The following is a 22,164-nucleotide window of genomic DNA, read 5'->3' on the forward strand; positions in this document are numbered from 1 at the left end:
ATCTTATTTCTTAACTTGCCTTTTCCTGCAGAAGAAAGAAAGAATTATGAAAGATTTCTTTTTCATTTGTTCATGAGGTCAGGGCATCGCTGGTAAGACCAACATTTGTTGCCCATGCCTAATTGCCCTTGAGAAGGATGTGATGAGCCACCTCTTCAATCTCTGCAGCCTATCTGGTGCAATACACCCCCAGTACTGTTAGGAAGTGGGTTCCAGGATTTTGAACCAGTGACGAGGAAGAAATGGGAGTATAGTTGCAAGTCCAGATCGTGTGTGACATGGAGGGGAACTTGCAGATGGTGACATTCCCATCTGCCTGCAGACCTTATTCTTCTAGACGATAAAGGTCAGGTGCTTGGAAGGTGCTGTTGAAGAAGACTTGGCGAGGCGAGGCAGCACAGCCTGTTGCCACTGTGCATCAATGTCGAAGGAAGTGAACGTTTAAGGTGGTGGTTGGGGTGCCGATCAAGTGGGCTGCTTTGTCCTCGATGGTGTCGAGCTTCTTGAGAGTGCTGTTGGAGCCACATTCATCCAGGCAAGAAAGTATTCCATCACACTCCTGGCTTGTGCCTTGTAGGTGGTGGACAGGGTTGGGGAATCAGGAGGTGAGTTACTCTCCAATGAATTCCCCATCCTCCGGCCCACTTTTTTAGTCACAGCATTTATATGGCTGGTCCAGTTAAGTTTCTAGTCAATAGTAACCGCAAGGTGTTGTTGGTGGGATATTCAGCAATAATAATGGTGTTGAATGTCAAGGGCAGATGGCTAAATTTTCTCTTGTTGGAAATGATCATTGTCTGGAACTTATGTGGCACAAATGTTACTTGCTACCTATCAGTCCAAGCCTGAACATTGTCCTGGTCTTCCTGCATGTGGACAGGACTGTTTCAGCATTTGAGGAGTTGTGAGTGGTACTGAACATTGTGCAATCATCAGAGAACATCCCCATTTCTGACCATATGATGAAGGAGGGTCATTGATGGAGCAGCAGAAGATGGTTTGGCCTAGGACACTACCCTGAGGGACTCCTGCCGTCCTGGGTTGAGATGATTGGCCTCCAACACCAAAGTCATCTTCCTTTGTGGTGGGGATGACTCCAACTAGTGGAGAGCTTTCCCACAGTTTGAACTGACTTCAATTTTGCTCAGGCATTTTGATGCCACACCCAGTTAAATGCTACCTTGATGTTCGAAGGAAGTCACTCTCATCTCGCCTCTGGAATTCAGCTCTTTTGTCCATATTTTGGCCAAGACTGTAATGAGATCTGCAGTTGAGTGGTCCTGAACCCAAACTGAGCATTGGTGAACAGGTTATTTCTGAGTAAGTACCTCTTGAAAGCACTACTGACAACACTTTCCATCACTTTGCTGATGACCAAGAGTAGACTGATGAGGCGATAATTGGCCAGAATGGGTTTGTTTTGCTTTCTGTGGACAGGACATACCTGGGTAATTTTTCACCTTGTTGGATAGATGCCAATGTTCTAGCTGTACTGGAACAGCTTGCCTAGGTGCATAGCTAGATCTGGAGAAAAAATCTTCAGTACTACATCTAGAATGTTGACAAGTGCCCTTGGCTTTTAATACATCCATTGCCTTCAGCCATTTCTTTTTATCACATGAGTTGAAATGAATTGGCTGAAGACTGGCATTTGTGATGCTGGGGACCTCAGGAGGAGGCCGAGATAGGTCATCCACTTGGCACTTCTAGCTGAAGGTGGCTGCAAATTGTTTCAGCCTTGTCTTTTGCACTGGCATGTTGGATTCTGCCACCATTGAAGATGGGGATGTTTGTTGAAATTCCTGTTCATTATTTAATTGTCCTTCACCATTCGCGACTGGATGTGACAGGGCTACAAAGCTTTGATCTGACCCGCTAGCTGTGGAATTGTTTAGCTCTGGTTATAGCATGCATCTAGACTTGTTTTGTAGCGTTACCAGGTTAGCATTTGATTTTAGGGTTTGACTGTTGGTGCTCCTCACATGCTCTCCTACTCTTCTCATTGAACCTGTGTTGGTATCCTGGCTTGATGGTATTGATAGAGTGTGGGTTAGGCTGAGGTGGTGAGTGAGACTCCTACATGTAGTGCATAAGCTGGTTGAGAGAAAAGCAAGATGCTGGGAGAATGGGAGGAGGTGGGTCAAATCAGGAAGGATTCCTGAGAAGAGTGGCAGTTCTGCAATTGAAGGCAAGTGAGAAGACCATGCTGATAGCTGGAGCAGTGAAGACACCAAGCAGCAGATGAGTGTGTGTTTGGAGGGAGGATGAAAGGCAGTAGAGTGTGCCGCTGCAAATGATGCTCACGGACGCAATGCAGGGTTTACAATTGTTCTGAGTACTGATGGAGGGAGAAATAGACCATGACCAGATACATTGCAAGGGATAGGGACAAGCAGAGCCAACTCAACTTTACAGACCTTATGAGGTGACTGAAGCTCTAGTGGAACTCACATGATCTACCACCTTCCCTCCAGCTTTCTGAGCGAGGTTGTTGGACATCTATTTCCAACATTGTGGGGAAACCACTTTCCCCCGGTCCTGAAACCTGTCAACCACCCCCCTCCAAAGAGGTGTCCGGAAAAGAAAATGCAGTTGTTAATGGCAGGCCTTTTTCTTTGTTGTTTTCAGCCTGTGCTGGGTGTGTGGTGAGATTTTAGTGATTGCGAAGAAACTGGCAGAGACTGGGAAAGAAAACAAGAAATTAAAAAAAAGTTGTAAACAGATTGTAAACAAGAGTTCCTTTTATTGCGAATGATACAAAGCAGAGGCACTGCAAGGAAACTCCTTCAAAATGAACAAATATAGAGCTCAAGAGGGAGCCTTATAATTACAATTATTAAGAAACCTACAAAGGGGGAAAAGATAACTAATTACCTTAAATATGTCAGGGGAAGTACAAAATAGGATAGATATTCCAACCTCCGCGCTTCAGGTATGGAGCCAGTGAGCTGTGAGCTTTACTCTCGGACAAACTGGGGATGCTGACCCACACCCTCCTATCCTCTCAGGGTGGCCTAATTATATATTTAATGCAAGTTCTAGACTGTCACTAGGAGCTCACTTCACAGGAAGCTGAGCCAGAAGTTATTGGCCAGCAAAATCTGGCAATTGGAAGGGAAAGAAGGGGCCAGCAACACTCCCTGAGGGGCCAATAATCGACGGCCTCCCTGTTAGGTGGATCGTGGTTGTGGAGGTTCTGCTGTGTAAGTTGGATGCTGTGGTTTTCCATTTGATATTCCGTCCACAGGAAGATTGTGCCACTTGTCAATGTTGGCCACTTGACAGTGCCATATAGCGCCTAGGTGGCCCATACTTGCTATACAGACTATTGACCATCTACCTGCTCAGGATTTATTGCTGATGTGGTCCACAGCAAGCTGTCAGCTGAACTTACAGTTCTTTCATTGCTCACCATACATGTGCATACTCCAGCAAGGCACTCACATTCAAGGTGTGACTGGGGCATTGACATCTTTAGAGGGTATCACGCAACACAGCAGTGCATAACCTAGCTGCATAATGCATGGTTAATCACTGACACATAGGAAAACTGCAGATTTGTCACATGCCTTGCATCCATTCCACATGCTCCTTCAACAAAGTGAGAACAATCATTTACATTTATCCTTTAAGATAGGAACCCATTGCAACATGTTTCATAGGAGCATTAGCAAACAGAATTTGACACCAAACCACACACCCTCCAGAGTGCTCGTCACTCATTGTGGTTGTGCGCTGTGCCCTGCACAATCTGGCTCTCTCTCAGGGGGATCAAATGGAGGGTGAAGACTGCGATATGCAGCCACAAACATTTGAGGACGATTTCCACACAGACCCACAGATGCTGAGGACCCAGCAAGGCTGCAGCTTTTGGGAGCCATGGAGACCAGGGAAGCTCTGATTCACAGGAGCTTCCAGTAGGTTTCCAAAGTCAACAGTCCAAACCATTGAAAAGCTTCAGTAATGTTATCGCTCGGAGGTCATGAAGCCCTCCTGCCGCCCTCTTTCTCCTGTGCCTCTTCCTGAAAAAAAGATATAAGTCTCAAACACTTTTTTGGTTTGAGTTGCAGGCCTCCTATCTTAATAGCACTCATAGCACAAGGTGGACATGTGACATGAGGTGAGATTTTAATAAAGTGATGTGGAACAACGAAACACAACAATACAGATGATATGCTCACTGGCAGAGGGGTGGAGGAGCTGCTGCCATCACCCTGAGAGGAGCCCACAGATGCAGATAGCTGCCATTCATCCACCAACACGAGGTTTGCTTGTACCTCCCTGCTCACCATAGATAGATGAGCAGCTTGCAGAGTCAGCAGGTGCCTTATCCATCTCTCACATTGGCAATGCCCGGCTGAGGTCACTGTCGGTGTTTGAGCTTGCAGGCCTGAACGCAATCCCAGAAAGCCTTGATTGAGGTCCCGGAGCTGGCAGTCCATGAGAGCCGCCAATCTCTCGATGGAGGCTGCTGTGCGTTCAGAGCTGAGGGTGATCATAGTGCTTTTGCACTGCATGGACTCCTCCATTGTAAGAACCATGGCATGCAAACCCTCAGGAGTCTCTGTCAGATCCCCATGTACATCCAGCTGAACATCCAGCATTTGCCACCTAATGGATGATTCCAGAGGCTCATCATCTGCCTGGAATTCAGCATCTTCCTGGTCTCCAGCATTCCTCCAACTGTTCGAACTCTCTGTCTCTGACAGTTCCTCAGGCGAATGTGATGTGATTTCCCCCAGCGTGTGCAACCATCAGTGCTGAAGCACTTAACCCCACCAAAGTGCCAGTTTTTGAGGTGGTGTAAGGTGCAGAGCGAGGATGTGACACTACAATATCTGAGGGTCCCTCTTCTTCCGAGATTAATGGAGGACCACCTGCATCCTCTGCAGGTCCGGAAGAAGATCCATCTGATGGATGAGAAACAGCTGTGAGTATCCATGATCATTAAAGAGTCAGAGTAGGGAGCTGCAGCTGCATTCTGCGATTGGGTATAGCGATATTCAAACATTTACTTATACAAGAACATAATGAATGTAACCCTGCACTCTTTGACCCATTACCCTCCATTTCTGAGCCCCTCCCACATTTGAAAGTGTGCCCTCTTCACTCTTACCCTCCGCTGAAAACCCAGCCTCTCTTCAACCAGGAAATCTTGCTTCATGCTCGCAGGCAACTCTAATATGTCCTCCTCCATCGGAGTCAGCAGAGCCAGATTCCGGACCCCACCACCAGCATGGCTTCCTTCCAGCGCATTGTGCTTCCTCTTCTCCTGTGAAGACAAGAGCGGATTCAAGAGTCCCTCCTCGATATGGCTAAGGTTTACATGGGTTGAGAAACTTACCAGCCATGATTGAATGGCGGAGCAGACTCGATGGGCCGAATGGCCTAATTTCTGCTCCAATGTCTTATGGTCTTATGGCCCCTCCCCAGCGTCACTGGTCCATGTGCCCAACACATTGCAAGGCTTCCCCATTCTAGACGTGCCTACCATCCTGTCTAGTCCCAGGCAGCCTTATAGGACAACTTGGCAACTGCAGCTGGTGGCTTAACACCTTCCAGCCCCACCAAATGCCAGCCCGCACATGTACATTCATTCAACATGCAAAGTGGTTTCCTCACTCACCCTTGCAGAGTAGAGAAGGTTGGCCAGCCTCTTCCAACACTGCACCCAGGACCCTCAGATGTCCCCACGGTTGATGACTATTGCTGCCAGCTCTGGCCAGGCTTTCATGCTGACATGTGGAGGCCTCCCCCTTGCTGCCACATGGCAGCAGTATCTCCTGGTGATCACCTTTTGCCGACACAAGTGTCTGCAAGCAGTCACCTGAAAAACGAGGGGCTGCTTGGCTGCGGTCATTTCCATGCCCACTTCCACGGCTTGAACCTCTGGACAACATTCCTCAATTCCTTGCACAAGTTGCTCCTGCCTTTGAATCCGGGTGGAATGAATTGAACTGCTCCTGCCTCCGCACAATCGCCCAAAACTCCTCTCTACAACCTTCACTGCATCCTTCCTTCTGTTCTGCAGATGACTCCATGGAGGTGCCTGCCCTGTTCCTGCCACCCTCCACCCCTGCAGTGCTGCCTCTCTCAGAGAATGAGTTTCACGCTGGGTGGCTGTTACTTGGTCAGCCAGCACATGATTGCTGTGGGCTGCCGGTCTCTGGCGGGAGCGGTGTTTACATCTGCTTCCTAGTACGCCCAGGGAAAAATTCAGGCCCCACAGTTCAAGATTTAAAATCAAACTTTTGTGTCCTGCAATTTTGAGTCAGATGCGATTCTTTTTCAGAGCTGAAAAATATGCCAATCACAGTTCCAAGATTTTCCGCTGACCCCGAGCCTCAACAGCTTTTTCGTGGGGGAGATTTCCAAATTTCCATGACCCTTTGTGTGAACGAGTGCTCCCTGGAATCACCTCTGAAGCCTAGCTCCAATTATAAGGTTATACCCCCTTTTTCTAGACTCTGCCCACCAGAGGAAATAGTTTCTTTCTAGTGGAGTTGAGGTCGACGATCAGTCACGATCATATTGAATGGTGAAGCAGGCTCGAAGGGCCAAATGGCCTGCTATTTCTTAAGTTCTTATTTGACCGTATCAACTCGTCCAATCATCTCAATTAGGCCTCAATTAGATCACTCCTTAATCTTATATATTTAAGCCTATCTAAACAACCTATCATCATAATTTAACCCTCTAGCCCTGTTATCTTTCTGGTCAATTTACACTGCAACCCCTTCAAGGCTTATATCTCAATGGAAGTAAAAATCATAAGAGATATAAAATGAATTGCCAATTCACCATCACTCATTTTTCATAATCACACAATGTGAACATCTATCCTTCTGAATTAATAGCATTAGTCAGTGCCTTCCATATAACCAGGGGTGCAATGGCATAGTGGTTATATTATATTACTGAACTTAATGATCTGGAGACAAGAGTTCACATCACACCATGGCAAATGGGGAATTTAATTAATTCATGGAGAATTCAATTAATTAAATAAATACAGAATAAAATCTGAGTGTGAGCAATGAAGATTATTGTTGGAAAAACTCATCCCATTCACTAATGTCCTTTAAGGAAGGAAATCTGCTGCCCTGTACCCAGCCTGGCCATACACGTGACTCCAGACCTACCTAGCAACATGGTTGACTCTAAACTGCCCTCTGAAATGGCCTAGCAAGAAATTCAGTTGTGTGGGATTAAGCAAGAAATGCTGGCCTTGCCAGAGCTACCAATGTACGGCCAATGATTTAAAAAAACCACAAAGATTCTTTATTTAGCAGGGCGTGAGCTCTAAGGTCTAAGCTGCCACTCCAGTGCAGTTCTGCGGATGTGCTGCACTGTTGGAGGTGCTGTCTTTCTGATAAACCAAAGCCTTGTCTTCCCACTCAGGTGGATAAGCAAGATCCCATGGTACGATTTCGAAGAAGAGCAGGGGGGTGATCCCTGGTGTCCTGGCCAATATTTCTCCCTCAACCGACATCACAAAAATAGATTATCTACTCACTATCACATTTCTGCATGTACAAACTTGCTAAGTGCAAATTGGCTGCTGTGTTTCTTGCAATATAACAGTGACTACACTTCAAGGGTACACCATTGGCTGTAATGCACTTTGGGATGTCCTGAAGTCATGAAAGGTGTCATATAAATGTAAGTCTCTTTTTCTTTCAGTTTTCAGTTCTATACAATATTTCTTTTTGTCATAGATTCATTCTACAATTCTGCTCCTGTTTGCCTAGGTTTCTTTCAGAGACCTTAACCTTCTTGCAAAGTTCCACACTGCTTCACTACATTAACACATAACTACAGATTCTTCACCATCTTCCCCCCTCCAGGGAAGCACCAAATATTAAATCGACAATTTTTTTTTCTCAGTATACAAGATGAACACTTATTCTTAATAGGTGGCAATTTGCTGGCTGTCATTTGGATCCTAAGTGAGAACTTCAATGATATTTAATGCAGAGCCCTGGGAATTAATAAACAATAATGTGCGTTTCTCACAGTGTTGTGATATTTATAGATTTTTCAGGGATTTTTTTTCTCTTCCCTACCTCCTCCAAACTCTCTCAAAAAAAAGCTGACATTTGTTAGAAATGGGAAAGATTCTGTTATTCAATCAGACATCTTGGGAAAATCTTCAAAGGCTTATGCATTCCAGCTGTTGGGTGTCTCTCTCTTTGGCTCTTATTTGGTTTTACTATTCCCCACCACACCTTGGTTTAAGAAACGTGATGTGATTCTGACAGATTAGCTGAAATGATATGTTTCCAGGTGCAGATAGCATGATTTGTAGAATTGGGTCAGGAAGTGTCAATTTGTTTTGCAGTTGGGAATGGGAGGGCGGGCATTTTGGGTGACCAATGACGGGAGCTTGGGGGCGGGTCATATAGAGGCAGGAGATCATGTGATGAAACCTCCAGCAGTACATCCAACCAGAGTTGGCAACCCTAATTCAGATGCATATTTGAATCAGGGTCTATCCCAGTAACTTCCAATCCCAGTGCCGACCAAATTAATAGTGAGGACAGTTTACAATTTAGCTGTAAGTGCCGATGATCTGAAGAAAACTTTCCTTGGGTAGTCACCAGGCCTCACAAGTCAAGTTAGATCAGTTAGCATTGAAGTCTATTCCTATTATGAAATTGGAAAGAGTTTTACAGTGTGGTGAGGCTACAAGTTCGTCAAGTTCACCTCATTCACGTTGCAGGACTCAAACAGCATGAGAGGTGATATCATAGCAACAGTGTGAGCAGTTGTTGAAAAGCTGCCTCAAAGTAACTGAGCATGTGCGATCTTTCATTGTTGCTCAAAAGCAACAGCTTTGACTTTCTGCTTCTGACTGGATGTTCCCTGTTTTTAGATAACATACAAATTTATGACTGAACAATGCAGTGAAATGGTTATCCTCAGCCCTGGGGTCCTGTTCCTTCTACTATGGCGCTTAGTGTATTATTCTTCATGCACTCATCTTTGCACTTTACCACATAGCATGACAAACTACAAACTTTTTAGCCAACATTTTTCACTTCGGTTATGAATATCAATTCTAAGTATATTAATATTCACATATATAAATGTACATTAAACACATAATTTAAGCTATTACTTCTGAAAATAATCATAAATATAAAAGCTTACTCTGCTAATAATATTTTGTCAATTCCATTCACAAACAATTATGTCTGCTGTAATCCAGCATTTTAGATTCCTAAATATATTTTTGGAACCTTATTTTCCCTTTATATCACTGCTTAACTTAAATATTGTTGGCTTAAAGGCTGTCCTAGAACTGGTATAAAGTTAAACTAAATTTACACAAACAAATACACACATTTTTAAAAAATTCATTCATGGGATGTGGGCTTTGCTGGCTGGGCCAGCATTTATTGCCCATCCCTAGTTTCCCTTGAGAAGGTCGTAGTAAGCTGCCTTCTTGAATCTTCAGTATCTGAGGAGTCACAAATGGTACTAAACATTGTGCAATCATCAGCGAACATCTCCACTTCTGACCTTATGATGGAAGGAAGGTCATTGATGAAGCAGCTGAAGATGGTTGTAACATCCTGGGGCTGAGATGATTGACCTCCAACAACCAAAACCATCTTCCTTTGGGCTAAGATAACTCCAACCAGCAGAGAGTTTTCCCCCTGACTCCTATTGACTCCAGTTTTGCTAGGACCCCTTGATGCCACACATTGTCAAATGCAGGCTTGATGTCAAGGGCAGTCACTCTCACCCCATGTCTGGAGTTCAGCTCTTTTGTCCATGTTTGAGCCAATGGTGTAATGAAATCACGAGCTGAGTGGCCCTGGCGGAACACAAATGGGGCATCAGTGAGCAAGCTATTGCTAAGTAAGTGCCGTTTGATAGCACTGTTGATGACCCCTTCCTTTATTGTACTGAGATAAGACTGATGGGGTGGTAATTGGTCAAGTTGGATTTGTCCTGCTTTTTGTGTACAGGACATACCTGGGCAATTTTCCACATAGCCGGGTAGATGCCAGTGTTGTAGCTGTACTGGAACAGCTTGGCTAGGAGCGTGGCAAGTTCTGGAGAACTGAAGACTATTGCCAGAATTTTGTCAGGGCCCATAGCCTTTGCCATATCCAGTGCCTTCAGCCGCTTCTTGATATCACGTGGTGTGAATTGAATTGGCTGAAGACTGGCATCTGTGATTCTGGGGACCCCCTGAGGAGGCCGAGATGGATCATCCACTTGACACTTCTGGCTGAAGTTTGTAGGAAATTCTTCAGCCTTATCTTTTGCACTGATGTGTTGGGCTCCTCCATCATTGAGGATGGGGATATTTGTGGAGCCACCTTCTCCAGTGAGTTGTTTAATTGTCCACCACCATTCACGACTGGATGTTGCAGGACTGCAGAGTTTAGATCTGATCAGTTGGTTGTGGGATCGATTAGCTCTGTCGATCACTTGCTGCTTATGCTGTTTGGCACCCAAGTAGCCCTGCATTATAGCTTCACCAGGTTGACACCTCATTTTTAGGTTTCCTGGTGCTGCTCATGTCACGCCCTCCTGCACTCTTCATTGAACCAGGGTTGATCACCCAGCTTGATAATTATGGTAGAGTGGGGGATATGCCGGGCCATGAGGTTACAGATTGTGATTGAGTACATTTCTGCTGCTGCCGATGGCCCACAGCACCTCATGGTTGGTCAGTATTGACTTGCTAGATTGGATTGAAATCCATGCGATGTAGCACGGTGGTGTTGCCACACAACACGATGGACGGTATCCTCAGTGTGAAGATGGGAAATAATCTCCACAAGGACTGTGAGGTGGTCACTCCTACAGATACTGTCATGGACAGATGCATCTGCGGCAGGCAAGTTGGTGAGGATGAGGTCAGGTATGTTTTTCCCTCTTGTTGGTTCCCTCACCACCGGCTGCAGACCCAGTCTAGCGGTTATGTTCTGTAGGACTCGGCCAGCTCGGTCAGTAGTGGTGCTACCAAGCCACTCCTGGTGATGAACATTAAAGCCCCCCACCCAGAGTACATTCCGCACCCTTGCCGCATTCAGTACTTCCACCAAGTGATGTTGATTCATCAGCTGAGGGAGGGCGGTACGTGGTAATCAGCAGGAGGTTTCCTCGCCCCTGTTTGACCTGATGCCATGAGACTTCATGGGGTCCGGAGTCAATGCTGAGAGCACCTCCCTCCCGACTATACCACTGTGCCGCTACCTCTGCTGAGTCTGTCCTGCTGGTAGGACAGGACATACCCAGTGATGGTGATGGTGGTGTCTAGAACATTATCTGTAATATATGATTCAGTGAGGATGACTATGTCAGGCTGTTGCTTGAGTAGTCTGTGAGACAGGTCTCAGAATTTTAGCCCAGATTTTTGTAAGGAGGACTTTGCAGGGTCGACAGGTTTGCTGTTGTTGTTTCCGGTGCCTAGGCCGATGCAGGGTGGTCCATCCGGTTTCATTCCTTCTTTAAGGCTTTGTAGCGGTTTGTTACAACTGAGTGCTAGGGTCATTTCAGAGGGCATTTAGGAGTCAACCACAGTGCTGTGGGTTTGGTGGACCTGGAGTCACATGTAGGCCAGATCAGGTAAGGACAGCAGATTTCCTTTCCTAAAGAACATTAGTGAAACAGATGGGTTTTTACATGGTCATCATCAGCCTTTTAATTCCAGATTTTTATTGAATTCAAATTCCACCATCTGCTGTGGCGGGAGTTGAACCCAGGTCACATATATGTGGTATTAGAGACAGGAGAGGAGAAATAAACTGAAACCTCCAAGTCCCTTTCCTTACTGTCCACTATAAGTAGTTTTTTAGCCTCCTGAATTTGTGGTCAATTTTAGTAACGGCAGCAAGCTTTCACGGGTTTAAACAAAGAGGACTATTTATTCACACACTCACCTCGAAAACCTAAACACTACGTCAGTTGCATACCACACACTCAAGAAAGGTATACTTGAAGAAGATAGTACACTTCTACAAGGATTAAACCAAAAGAATAGTTAACATTTCACGTGTTTAGCTCATTGTAGGAAAGCCAGTTTTTGCGGGTGCGTTGAAGAAGGAAGCCTTTTCCATTCTTTAATTACAGTTTAGATAAGCTCAGATAACTAGAGTCAGATATCAGGATAACTGCAGGAATCCTTCGAAGAAATCAATGTTCAGCAGGTCATGACATCAAGAGGTCAAATTTCTTTACAGACGGACTTGGAGTTTTGGAATCAGGTTGGGTGGCTTTCTAAAGACTTTACAGCCTCCAAGTTCTTAAAAGGCAAAGATGACATTGCCTTTTCTGCAGTTATTGTCTTCTTTAATGTTTTTCCACAAACTGCTCAGCTTCTCTCTGGGTCCTTAGGTAAACTCATTATCTCAAGTCAGTTTCAATCACATGACCAATACTGGTATCACTCAACCAGAATAGTTTGGAACTGCAAAGCCATCACTATACAATAGGAGATGGATGGTGGTATTTCACACTTAACTTGTGGATAACTGGTTTTGTCAGCTTTCTTTTGTTAAATTGCAAACTTGGAGACATAGGCCAGAATCTTCTGCTCGCCATGCGGGGGCGAACCCCGCACGCCGACACATAAAATGACGTGTCCTGATGTCACTGCACATCCTTCCGGTCTTCAGTTCAGCGGTCACGCACCGGAGTCAGCTGCATGCCCACCAAACTGTCAAAGGCCTGTTAAGGCCATTAATAACCTAATTGAAGTAATTGTCAGGGCTGCCCGTCCAACTTTAAGGTTGGCGGGGGGCAGGCAAAGAACCCAGGCGGCCGTCACATTTTTCATGGAACCTCATCCACGGGTGGGATGAGATTTCATGAAAGGTTTATTAATTCAATAAAATGTTTCGAGAAAATTCATAAACATGTCCCAGCTCATGTGACAATGTCACATGAGGGGACATGTCTGAGTAATTTTATTTATTCTTTTTTTCAATTTTTGATAATGAAATTAATCTCCAGAGATTTCTGCGCTCTTTCGCATGCATGTGCAGGCCCCGACTCTCCCTCCTCCGCCCGCCTGAACAGGTAATGCTGAGCGCTTCCGGGTGCGCGTCTCGCTGGTCGGGCCTTAATTGGCCCGCCCACGTAAAATGGCAGCACGCAGCTGATCACAGGCAGCGATCGGCTCCTCGCCCACTCCCGACCGGCCCACCCGACGGGGAGAAAATTCTCCCCAGAGAGTTTTGGAGCCCATTGATTCTCTGTTTTGAGTAAACTTCAAACAATGGCAAATGTGAATTTGACAAAGGGGTGCTGCCTAGGTATGTCCATTCAAGGGAAGGCCTTGCGCCCAGCACGACTAAATTCTGAACTTTTCGGAAGCTTGATGATCTGCATTGAAGTTGACCCTTTGCAGCCATCTTAGCAGTTCATCAGAGTCCATTTTAAAATATAAAAGACAGTTCCATAAGATTCTACAGGAACACAGTTAATGTTTGAAGTTATGAATAGGACATGCCTTCTCTGAGCATGACAATAGTCACATATCACAAACATACATAAAGAAATATATTTTCATCAAATGAGATACTTAATTTTATATTTCTATTGAGGTTGCCTGTTGTATTGGTTCCTATTTTATATTCCAGTTTGTATGGCATCATAGGGCAGAAATTTGCCCTTGGTGGGTGGGCCCCACCGGCTCAGTGGCGGCCAGGCAGCCGAACTCTGCCGCCGAAACGGGGCCCACCGCCATTTTGATTGGCGGGCCAATTAAGGCCCACCCAGCGGCCTGCCTGACAGGAAGCGCTATGCGCTTCCTGTGCGGGGGAGGGAGGGATTCCCCATCTGTCAAAGTGCACTCTTTTAAACACGTTAACTTTATGAAACTTTTTAAAAATGGACATGAAACCTCATCCCGCCAGTGGATGAAGTTTCATGTATAATCACGAGCCCGCTGGGGCTCCTGGCCTGCCCGCCAGCCTTAAGGTTGGACGGGCAAGGTCTTTAACAATCTTAATTAGCCTGTCAATGGCCTTAATTGGCCATTGACAGGTCGGTGGGCAGACAGCTGATTTCACTGTCCGCCCGCCTTCCTGAAAATTTAAAGGGAGCGGGATGACGTCGGGGGTTCTTCCCGACGTCATCCCGCGTCATTTTCCCATCGGTGAGCAGGTCCCGTCCCCAAATCGCCGACGGGAAAATCCTGGCCTCGGTATATGTATTTGTAACCTATTAGGAGGGGGTGATTTTTTTAGGCCTCATTATTAATTGTGACTGCCCAAATTCTTTTCAGCTGTGAACCTTGTGGATAACAGTTGGATCCTTCACCCCATCGATCTGGGCTGACGCAAATCCAGCTTCCAGAGATTGAAAAACTAACCCAGTAGTTGCATTTAGGTCATGCATGCGTGGGACAATGGCCCAATCAGAGATCTTCAGTCAGGCAGGGACCACGGGCTCATTAGAGGCGTCAAACCAGTCAGGGAGCCTTTGAACCAGTCAGGTTATCCAAATCAGCCAGGCACCTCGAGCTAGTTAGACTCCCACAAACCATTTAGGATGCCTGAACCGATCATTAGGCCCCACACCAGTCAAGAGGCCTGAGCCAGTCAGCGGCCCAAAAACCAGTCAAGTGGTCTTAACCAGTCAAAAGGGCCTGAATCAGTTAGCAAGCCAGGAGGCCCGGAGCCAGTCAGGAACTCTGAATGAACCCCATGAAAGGAGACCTAAGCTTTATGGAGCACATTGTTGTTCAATGTAGCACCAAACACAATTAGAAGGATTATTGAAGTTAGCTCCTGTAGCTTGTTGTTATTTTTATATTAAATAAGTAGCCCACCTTTGTTTTGCTACAAGTAAACTATTTGCTTCTGGTAAAGGAAAGAGAATTACAGGCACACGGAAGTTAGTTTGAAGCTGTCTGTCCTGGGGAAAGCCTCGTTCTTTGATTCCTGACCAAACTTCAGGCACTGATTTCAGGACAAACTTTCATTTTAGGGCTGCTGACACTGTGTAAAATGTTGTTGAGAACAACTGCTCCTGAGGTCCCAAAGAACATAAGGACAGAGTGATGTCAAGTCAGTGAGAGACATATGACAGGGAGAAAGAGAGAAAATGAAAAGGAAAAAAAAAGCCTCCTCTTGATGGGGTATAAAATCCTCTCACACCCTGAGGTTGAGTTATCATCACATCCCCTGGGATCAGGGAGTTCCCTCTATCCTTGGGTAAAGGGATTGAGTGCTGAGTGAAAGAGTGAGAGTGAGTGAAAAAGAGAGGATGTCTGAGAGAATAAATTAATATTAGTAAAGGGGGTGTTACCAAGTGAGACAGAGCGAGTGAGTGAGTGAATTAGTGAGAGTAGAGTAGGAGAGTGAGAGAGGATGAGGGAAAGTATGATTGAGTGAGTCATTGAGTAAAGCAAAGTGAGTGAGTGAGAGTCCAAGGGTGTGTGTGAGTGAGCCAGAGTGAGAGAGTGAATGTATATGAGAGTAATTGGGTGAGCGTAAGAGGGCAAGTTGCTGACTGAGAGTGAATGAAGTTGACTGAGTGAGTGAAGATGAGAGAGTAAATGAGCAATGGAGAATGATGTGAGTCACAAGCTTTAAATCACTTGGCTCTTCAGATATTATTCAAGACTTATATAAAAAAAACAAAATGCTGCGGATAATGGAAACCTGAAATAAAACAGAAAATGCTGGAAAAACTAGCTCAGGCAGCATCTGTGGAGAGAAAAAAAGTTAAAGTTTCAGGCCAATGACCTCCGACGAACGGTCATCTACTTGAAATGTTAACTCTGCTTCTCTCCACAGATGCTGACCTGCTGAGTATTTCCAGCATTTTCTGTTTTTATCATTCAAGACCTGTGTGCATCTAAAACATGCAAAGCTAGTTTCTGAGTTGTCATAAAGCTCGTATACTGCAACACTCAAGACCTTTAAAATTGTTCAATGTTTACTTCTTGTGTTTTCTATCACTTATCAGTTTGTCAACTTTATTTATATCACCTGTTGCAAACATGTCTTTACACGGTCTCATGTGAGCAGATACGACACTAGATTAAGTAGGTAGTATTTAGTATAATTGCTTAATAAAATGTAAAGATCCTCAAAGCGAACCTCTACACAGGCACCCCTACAAGGTGCAAATGCTGCCCATCCAGGGCTTGACTGATAGCAACACTCTGAGTCAGAAAACTGTGGCTTCAAACTCACTCTAGGGTCTGATAATATAAGAATAAATGCTCCAATTGTGCAATCACAGCAGAAATGTCCACTTTGTGAGTACAAATTAGGAAACTGTGACCCTCATTACTTTTCATTGTTCCTTAAAATTAATGGAGGGGAAATAATGTATTGTGCACACACAGTTTCCATGTATATGCACCTGAGGGATGAGGCTTTTGCATCAGGAGCTTGCATTCGCAATGTGATCATCTTATAATCCAGGCTATTCTTTAGTTCTGTTTATAAATCAATACGCTGCTTATTCCATTGCAATCCACGGGAACTTGCTGCCTACATGTTGATTACTTTTTTTTCAACATAACAACAGTCACTGTATAGGTCATTGTATGTAAAATAGTTTGCCATGTTTATAAGAGATGTAATAAGGTGCCATTATCATTTTTTTATACCAATGCACTCCTACTCCTCGTCCATGAATTGAAAGAACAGCACTTTTGCCAACTGTGCCAATTTAAATTGGCCTGCTAACATAAAAGCAAAAAACTACCGATGCTGGAAATCCAAAACAAAAATAAAAATATACCTGGTTCTGTTGAAGAGTCGAAACGTTAACTGTGTTCCTTTCCGCAGATGCTTCCAGACCTGCTGAGTTTTTCCAGGTATTTTTATTTAAATTGGCCTGCTGGCTGTTTCATCTGCGATTTTCCAATTGAAAAAGGAAGGAGCGGCATATGAAGACTTGATAATATAAGCTTTCCCAAAGTATCTGTTAGATTTTCTTTGAAAGAAGTACTCAAATCTTCAATCAAATGATGCTCTGTGCAGACTTCTTACATTGCACTTATAAACTCTTATTTGCGTTGTTTTTAAAGAAAATCCTTCAAAAAACACAGATGAAGTAATCCAATCAAGTCTGCACCTTGCACTCCACTTACCTATTGTCCTGAGGAACATTATCCAACATTTCTCCCTCACTTCCAACAACAACTTCCATTTACACAGTGCCTTTAACTCCAAAGATAGTCGAGTCAAACTCCAGAACATCCAACCATCCCAACATCCCCATTTGGTTGCTTTCCACAGATGGTATTTTCTTGGACACAGCACCACTGGAACTATCCTGGTCAGTTGATTCCATGCAAGTACCTTTAACTAATTGCATCAATTTTACTCTTGACACTTTAGCACCAAACGTTTGTCATGCTAACTGTGACAACAAGGTTAACGACTCAAAGAATGTATAAAACCAACTCCTATTTCAAGAAGATACAAAGTAAGCATCTAACAACATTGTCATGACAGGATTGTAAGCTGCCTGTAATGCCATAGACTAGGTTTTCCTCAGAAGTAGCACTTGTGTGATGTTCTTTAGATGTTTCAGTGATGAGATCTTGAGATGTGTATATTTAAACATGAATTCTTTATTGTTAACCTTTAACTATTTATAGATTCCAGGTCACTGTCATGCATGGTGCTATTACCTCCATGCAGGTTGCTTCCAGACTGTTCTCTCAGTCTATTGGCCTGTGACTCTATACATCATACCGTGTGCTATTCTCCAGTCCCACATTAATCCTTGCTCTGCTGAGCACCTTTACATTATAATGGCATGCAGGCACACCATACAACACCCCCCTTTCTTCTCCAAAGAAAACTTTCCTCCCTTCCAATGGAGTATTACATTACAATCTTTACTTGCTATCCCTCCTCCTCATCTCAAGTCTCTGACTTTATAAATTCAGATAGCCTTGATACTTAACAGTTCTTCCACATATCAGTCCGTAACATTTGAAGGAATGGTAATATTACTCTATGTTTCTGGTACTTGGTCATCTCTATTTCATTCGCTTTTTGCTTTCCTTAGAGTTATGTTTCTCTTTATTAACAACCCATCTACTCTTTTCAAACACTGTGGGTTTGTCCCATTCCTTCTGAGGGGAACGCGCACTCTGTTCATTCCTAGAATGGGCTCGAATTTTCTTTTTCCATGGTGTCCACCATGCTTTTGCTGGACGTATATGTTTCGCAAATGGAACCTTCATTTCCGCTTGTCTTACAATTTCAGCCAAACAGTTGTTTGCTGTTTTATTATCAAATCATTTTACAAACTTATGAATCCTTTTATTCAGCTCAGTGGTTCTCAGCACATCTGAGCCATCCAGTGCTTTTTCTTCTTCTAGTTCTTTGCGCTTCAGTGTCTAATTTAAATTTTCTGATCTTATTTCTGCCTTTTCTTCACTGTCTGCAATAGAACTTTGTCTTTGTCCTTCATTTTGGATTCACTGTTAGCCAGGTCTGCCGCCGGCAAAGTCTTAACTTGTTTCAGTTCAGTTCTTTAATTGTGCAACTTATGGCTTCATTATCTGCTCGCAGTTTGGAAAGTTCTACAGATTTTCCTTTCAATGTCTCCTCTTTTTCATTCAACTGCATTGACAGCTCTTCAGTCTGTTTCTTGTAGCTTTCAACTTCCTCCTGAAACATTGAACATTTGTGAGTATTCTTGCCAACTGATTCTTCAGTTTGTTCAGAGTAACATTAAATTCATTTTCCTTCTCTTTGTAATTTTCCAGAAGGATAAACTTTAACCTGAGAAATTCTTGTAACAGGGGAAGGTCTTTCAATAGGTTTCCTTTGTCTTTGCAAAGCTCGCTTGCTTCATCTTGGGCTTTCCTGTAATTCATCAGAGTCTCCTCAAGTTTCTTCTGCTGTGCTTTCATTCCTTCATGTTGCTGAATGGTTATGCATTCCTTTTGCATTTGACCCTGAAGGAAAATCAATTGTTCTTTCAACTGTTTTTGTTGACCTCTTGCCAACTCACTCTGAGCTTCATTGCATTGTTTCATTGCTACTGATAATTCCAATGCAGTTTTTTTCTGAAGTAATATTTAACATCCTCTGTAGCTCCTCCTGTTACTCCATGGCTACATATTGATTCTTCAAGGTTTCTTTCAGGGTTGCAACTTTTTGCATGCCTTTTCTGCCTGCTGTTTTCTTTGGCTGCATATCTGATTGAGTTTTCCCAACTCCTGCTTTGATTTGCCAACTGTGGAATTGGGGGTTGCTATCTCCTCCTGATACCTCCTGTCCTGTCTCTGAAATTTGTTTGTTCAGATTTCGAACAGCTTGGTTCATTGAAGACCTCAGGTTATCGTATGTTTTCAAAGGTGTATATACTCAGCTTGAATCTTGCGCTTCAAATCTTCCAGTTCAGCTCTGATGCGAACATTTTCCTATAGAACAACTTCATTTACTTTTTGCATGTTTCATTTCTTTTGAGTTACCTCAGATAGCTTTCTTTCATTCATAACCATCTGCTCACTCTGCACTGCCACCTGTCTCCCTTGCTTGGGGGTATTTTGGCTCACTCACTCTGGGGGTTTTCTATCACTCTCTCTCTCTGCGGTCCCTTGTTGCCCACGATCTGGGGTCTTTTGTTGCCCATGGTACTTTATTGGGAGTTGCCCTCCCTCTGGGGGTCTCTTCTAATTTGCTGTCCATGCCTATTTTTTATACGTGTAATTATAACTTTAAATGTCATTTCCCCTTTAAGACTCTGACTGCAGTAACTGTTTTTTTTTTCGCTTCAGGCTGTCTGCAGCTGCCTGTGATTTTCCCGTGCTTTTTGGGATCCCCGTGATTATGGGCTTTTTGTTTAAACTTTTGAAAAAATTACTGCAGCACCTTCTTCTCTGGGCTAGTTCTTTTTTTTTTAATTCCTGGATGATTTTTTTGAACATCCTGTGCTGTGGGAGTTTTTGGTGGGCTCACAGTCCAATTCAGGACCATTTTTTTCAACTTAAAGCAACAGCATTTTGTTCTTAAAATCTTCAGGTTTTTTTTTAACTCTGCTGGTTCTGCTTAACTTTTGACTCGGCCTGCTAGTTTTTACAGATTTGTTTTTATTTTAAACCTTTGTTCATTACTTGCAACTCTCTTTCAGCTGCCCTCTGGATGCTAAACCCTTGGGCCAGCCACTTATTTTAAAATGTATGTACAGCTACTTTTTCTGTATTTTTGCTCACCACCTCGTGAATTGAGCCACTCAGGTTTTTGCAATTTTTTTGTAATGGACTTCCACTCTGGTGGATTCCTCATTTCCAGCCTGTAGAGAAGCTTCTTCAACTTTTTCTTCAAGTTTTCTTCTTAGGTGCACGTCTCTCTAGTTCGGCTTCAGCTGTTTTTTGTTTTGTAAAACCTGGGATGCTGTTCTGGGTTCATGCATTTAGCTGCCACCTTTCATATCATAGCAAATCACCATGTTGGATTATGGTACCATCTCCAAGGTGATATCCTATGGAAGCGACCACCACAGTTGTATTCTAGTGCCAGCTGTAGTGTTCCAACAATGAGAAGGTCTTGCAAAGTTGTATACTTAAACATGAACTCTTTTTTGTTAACCTTTAACTATTTCCAGATTCATGCAGGCTGTATCCGGAGTGTTCTCTCCAGACTGTTCTCTCAGTCTGTTACCATGTGACTCTATACATCATACTGTGCGTGGTGCTATTCTCCAGTCCCACATTAATCTTTGCTTTGCCGAGTGCCTTTACAATACAACGGCATGCAGAACATCATACAACATGTGGTAGCAAGCACAAAGCCAACACAAATGGTTGCATTGAAAAGCACGGCAACAAATTCCCTGGATCCCATTTATGCAGACTTTATACCAAAATTTACGCCAGTTACTGCATCGATCTCACCAATGAGAACTTGCACTGAAATTTCCTGTGGAGCTCATTTACCTATGCTGGATCATAAATCCAGTATGAAATTCAGTGCCAGTAATAGGTGTCTCAAACTCAGAACCTCCTGCTTCTGCTGTTTGTCTTCCTCATCAATTATTACACAGGACAGAGATATATTCATTGGGAAGACAATTCCAGCTATTAGAGCCCTTCTGAATATGTGTCTGTGGGGAGGAGTAGCGGCGGTGATGGTGATTGTGCAGAGCTTCAACTCATTTTGGGGTGAACTGAGAGTGACAACGCTTTAGTTATGTATTTTGCTGATATATTTTGCTGATATATTTAAAAAATTTTTAAAGAGTGCAGGGGAACTCGCAACAAAACTCCAAGAAACCATAATTACACCAATACCAGATGAGTTCGGGCCATATTGCCTCTGAATTCTAGGGTGTGAATCTGCAGGAGCACAATGCTGACATAAATGCAGGAAACTCACACAAGAAGGTTTCTGCATTGGGTGGAGCTATTTTTTAAAAAATCATTCTTTCATGGGATGTGAGCGTCACTGGCAAGGCCAGTTTTTGTTGCCAAGGCTTTACAAGAAATGATGTTGCTGCGGCCTTGCAGTTACTCAAAAAAGTTCAAGGAAATTCTGTGTTAAAAAGTCAGAACTCAGCAGCAGACTAGCAGTTAATGGAGAGGCTGAATCTTTGTTCTGCATATTATGTTATTTTAGCCACCGATATTCAAATTTGAGGCAAGTACTTTGTTATCAGTCTAACATATTTTAAATGTGATACATCTTCAAAGTTTGACTATTGTAACATTACAATAGAGCAAGGATTGAAAAGAGGCAGGGGATTGGTTTATAATGTTACCTCATAAAGACTTTCGCAGTTACCTTAGTGGTTTTGTTTGATAAAAAAAATGTAGAACTAAACCCTAAAGGGCAGCAAGATCCCAGGTCCGACTCCTCAGATAATGTTAAATGAGTAGATTTCAGGAAGGATGGCATCAGCCATTCTAACTGTGGCCCCAGTGCTCCTTGAATGGGAAGGCAGAAAACAAGGCATCCTGGGTCCTGTTCCATGCAGTGACCTTTCCTGGTAAGTGGTTGTGTGTGCACATTGAGTAAGGATAGCATTGGACTTAGCTGAGATGCCCCTAACAGCACTGGGTTCACATATGCATGCACTGGCTGACACATAAGGAGCCATGTCCAGTTAAAAACCTTGAACAGAGGATTAGAAAAAGAATTGAAAATAACAACTTGCATCTATCTAGCACCTTAAATGCAGAAATGTCCCAAGGCACTTCCAAAACAAAAAAAAAAT

Source organism: Cetorhinus maximus, chromosome 18 (assembly GCF_964194155.1).
Source record: "Cetorhinus maximus chromosome 18, sCetMax3.hap1.1, whole genome shotgun sequence".
NCBI classification, from domain to species: domain Eukaryota; kingdom Metazoa; phylum Chordata; class Chondrichthyes; order Lamniformes; family Cetorhinidae; genus Cetorhinus; species Cetorhinus maximus.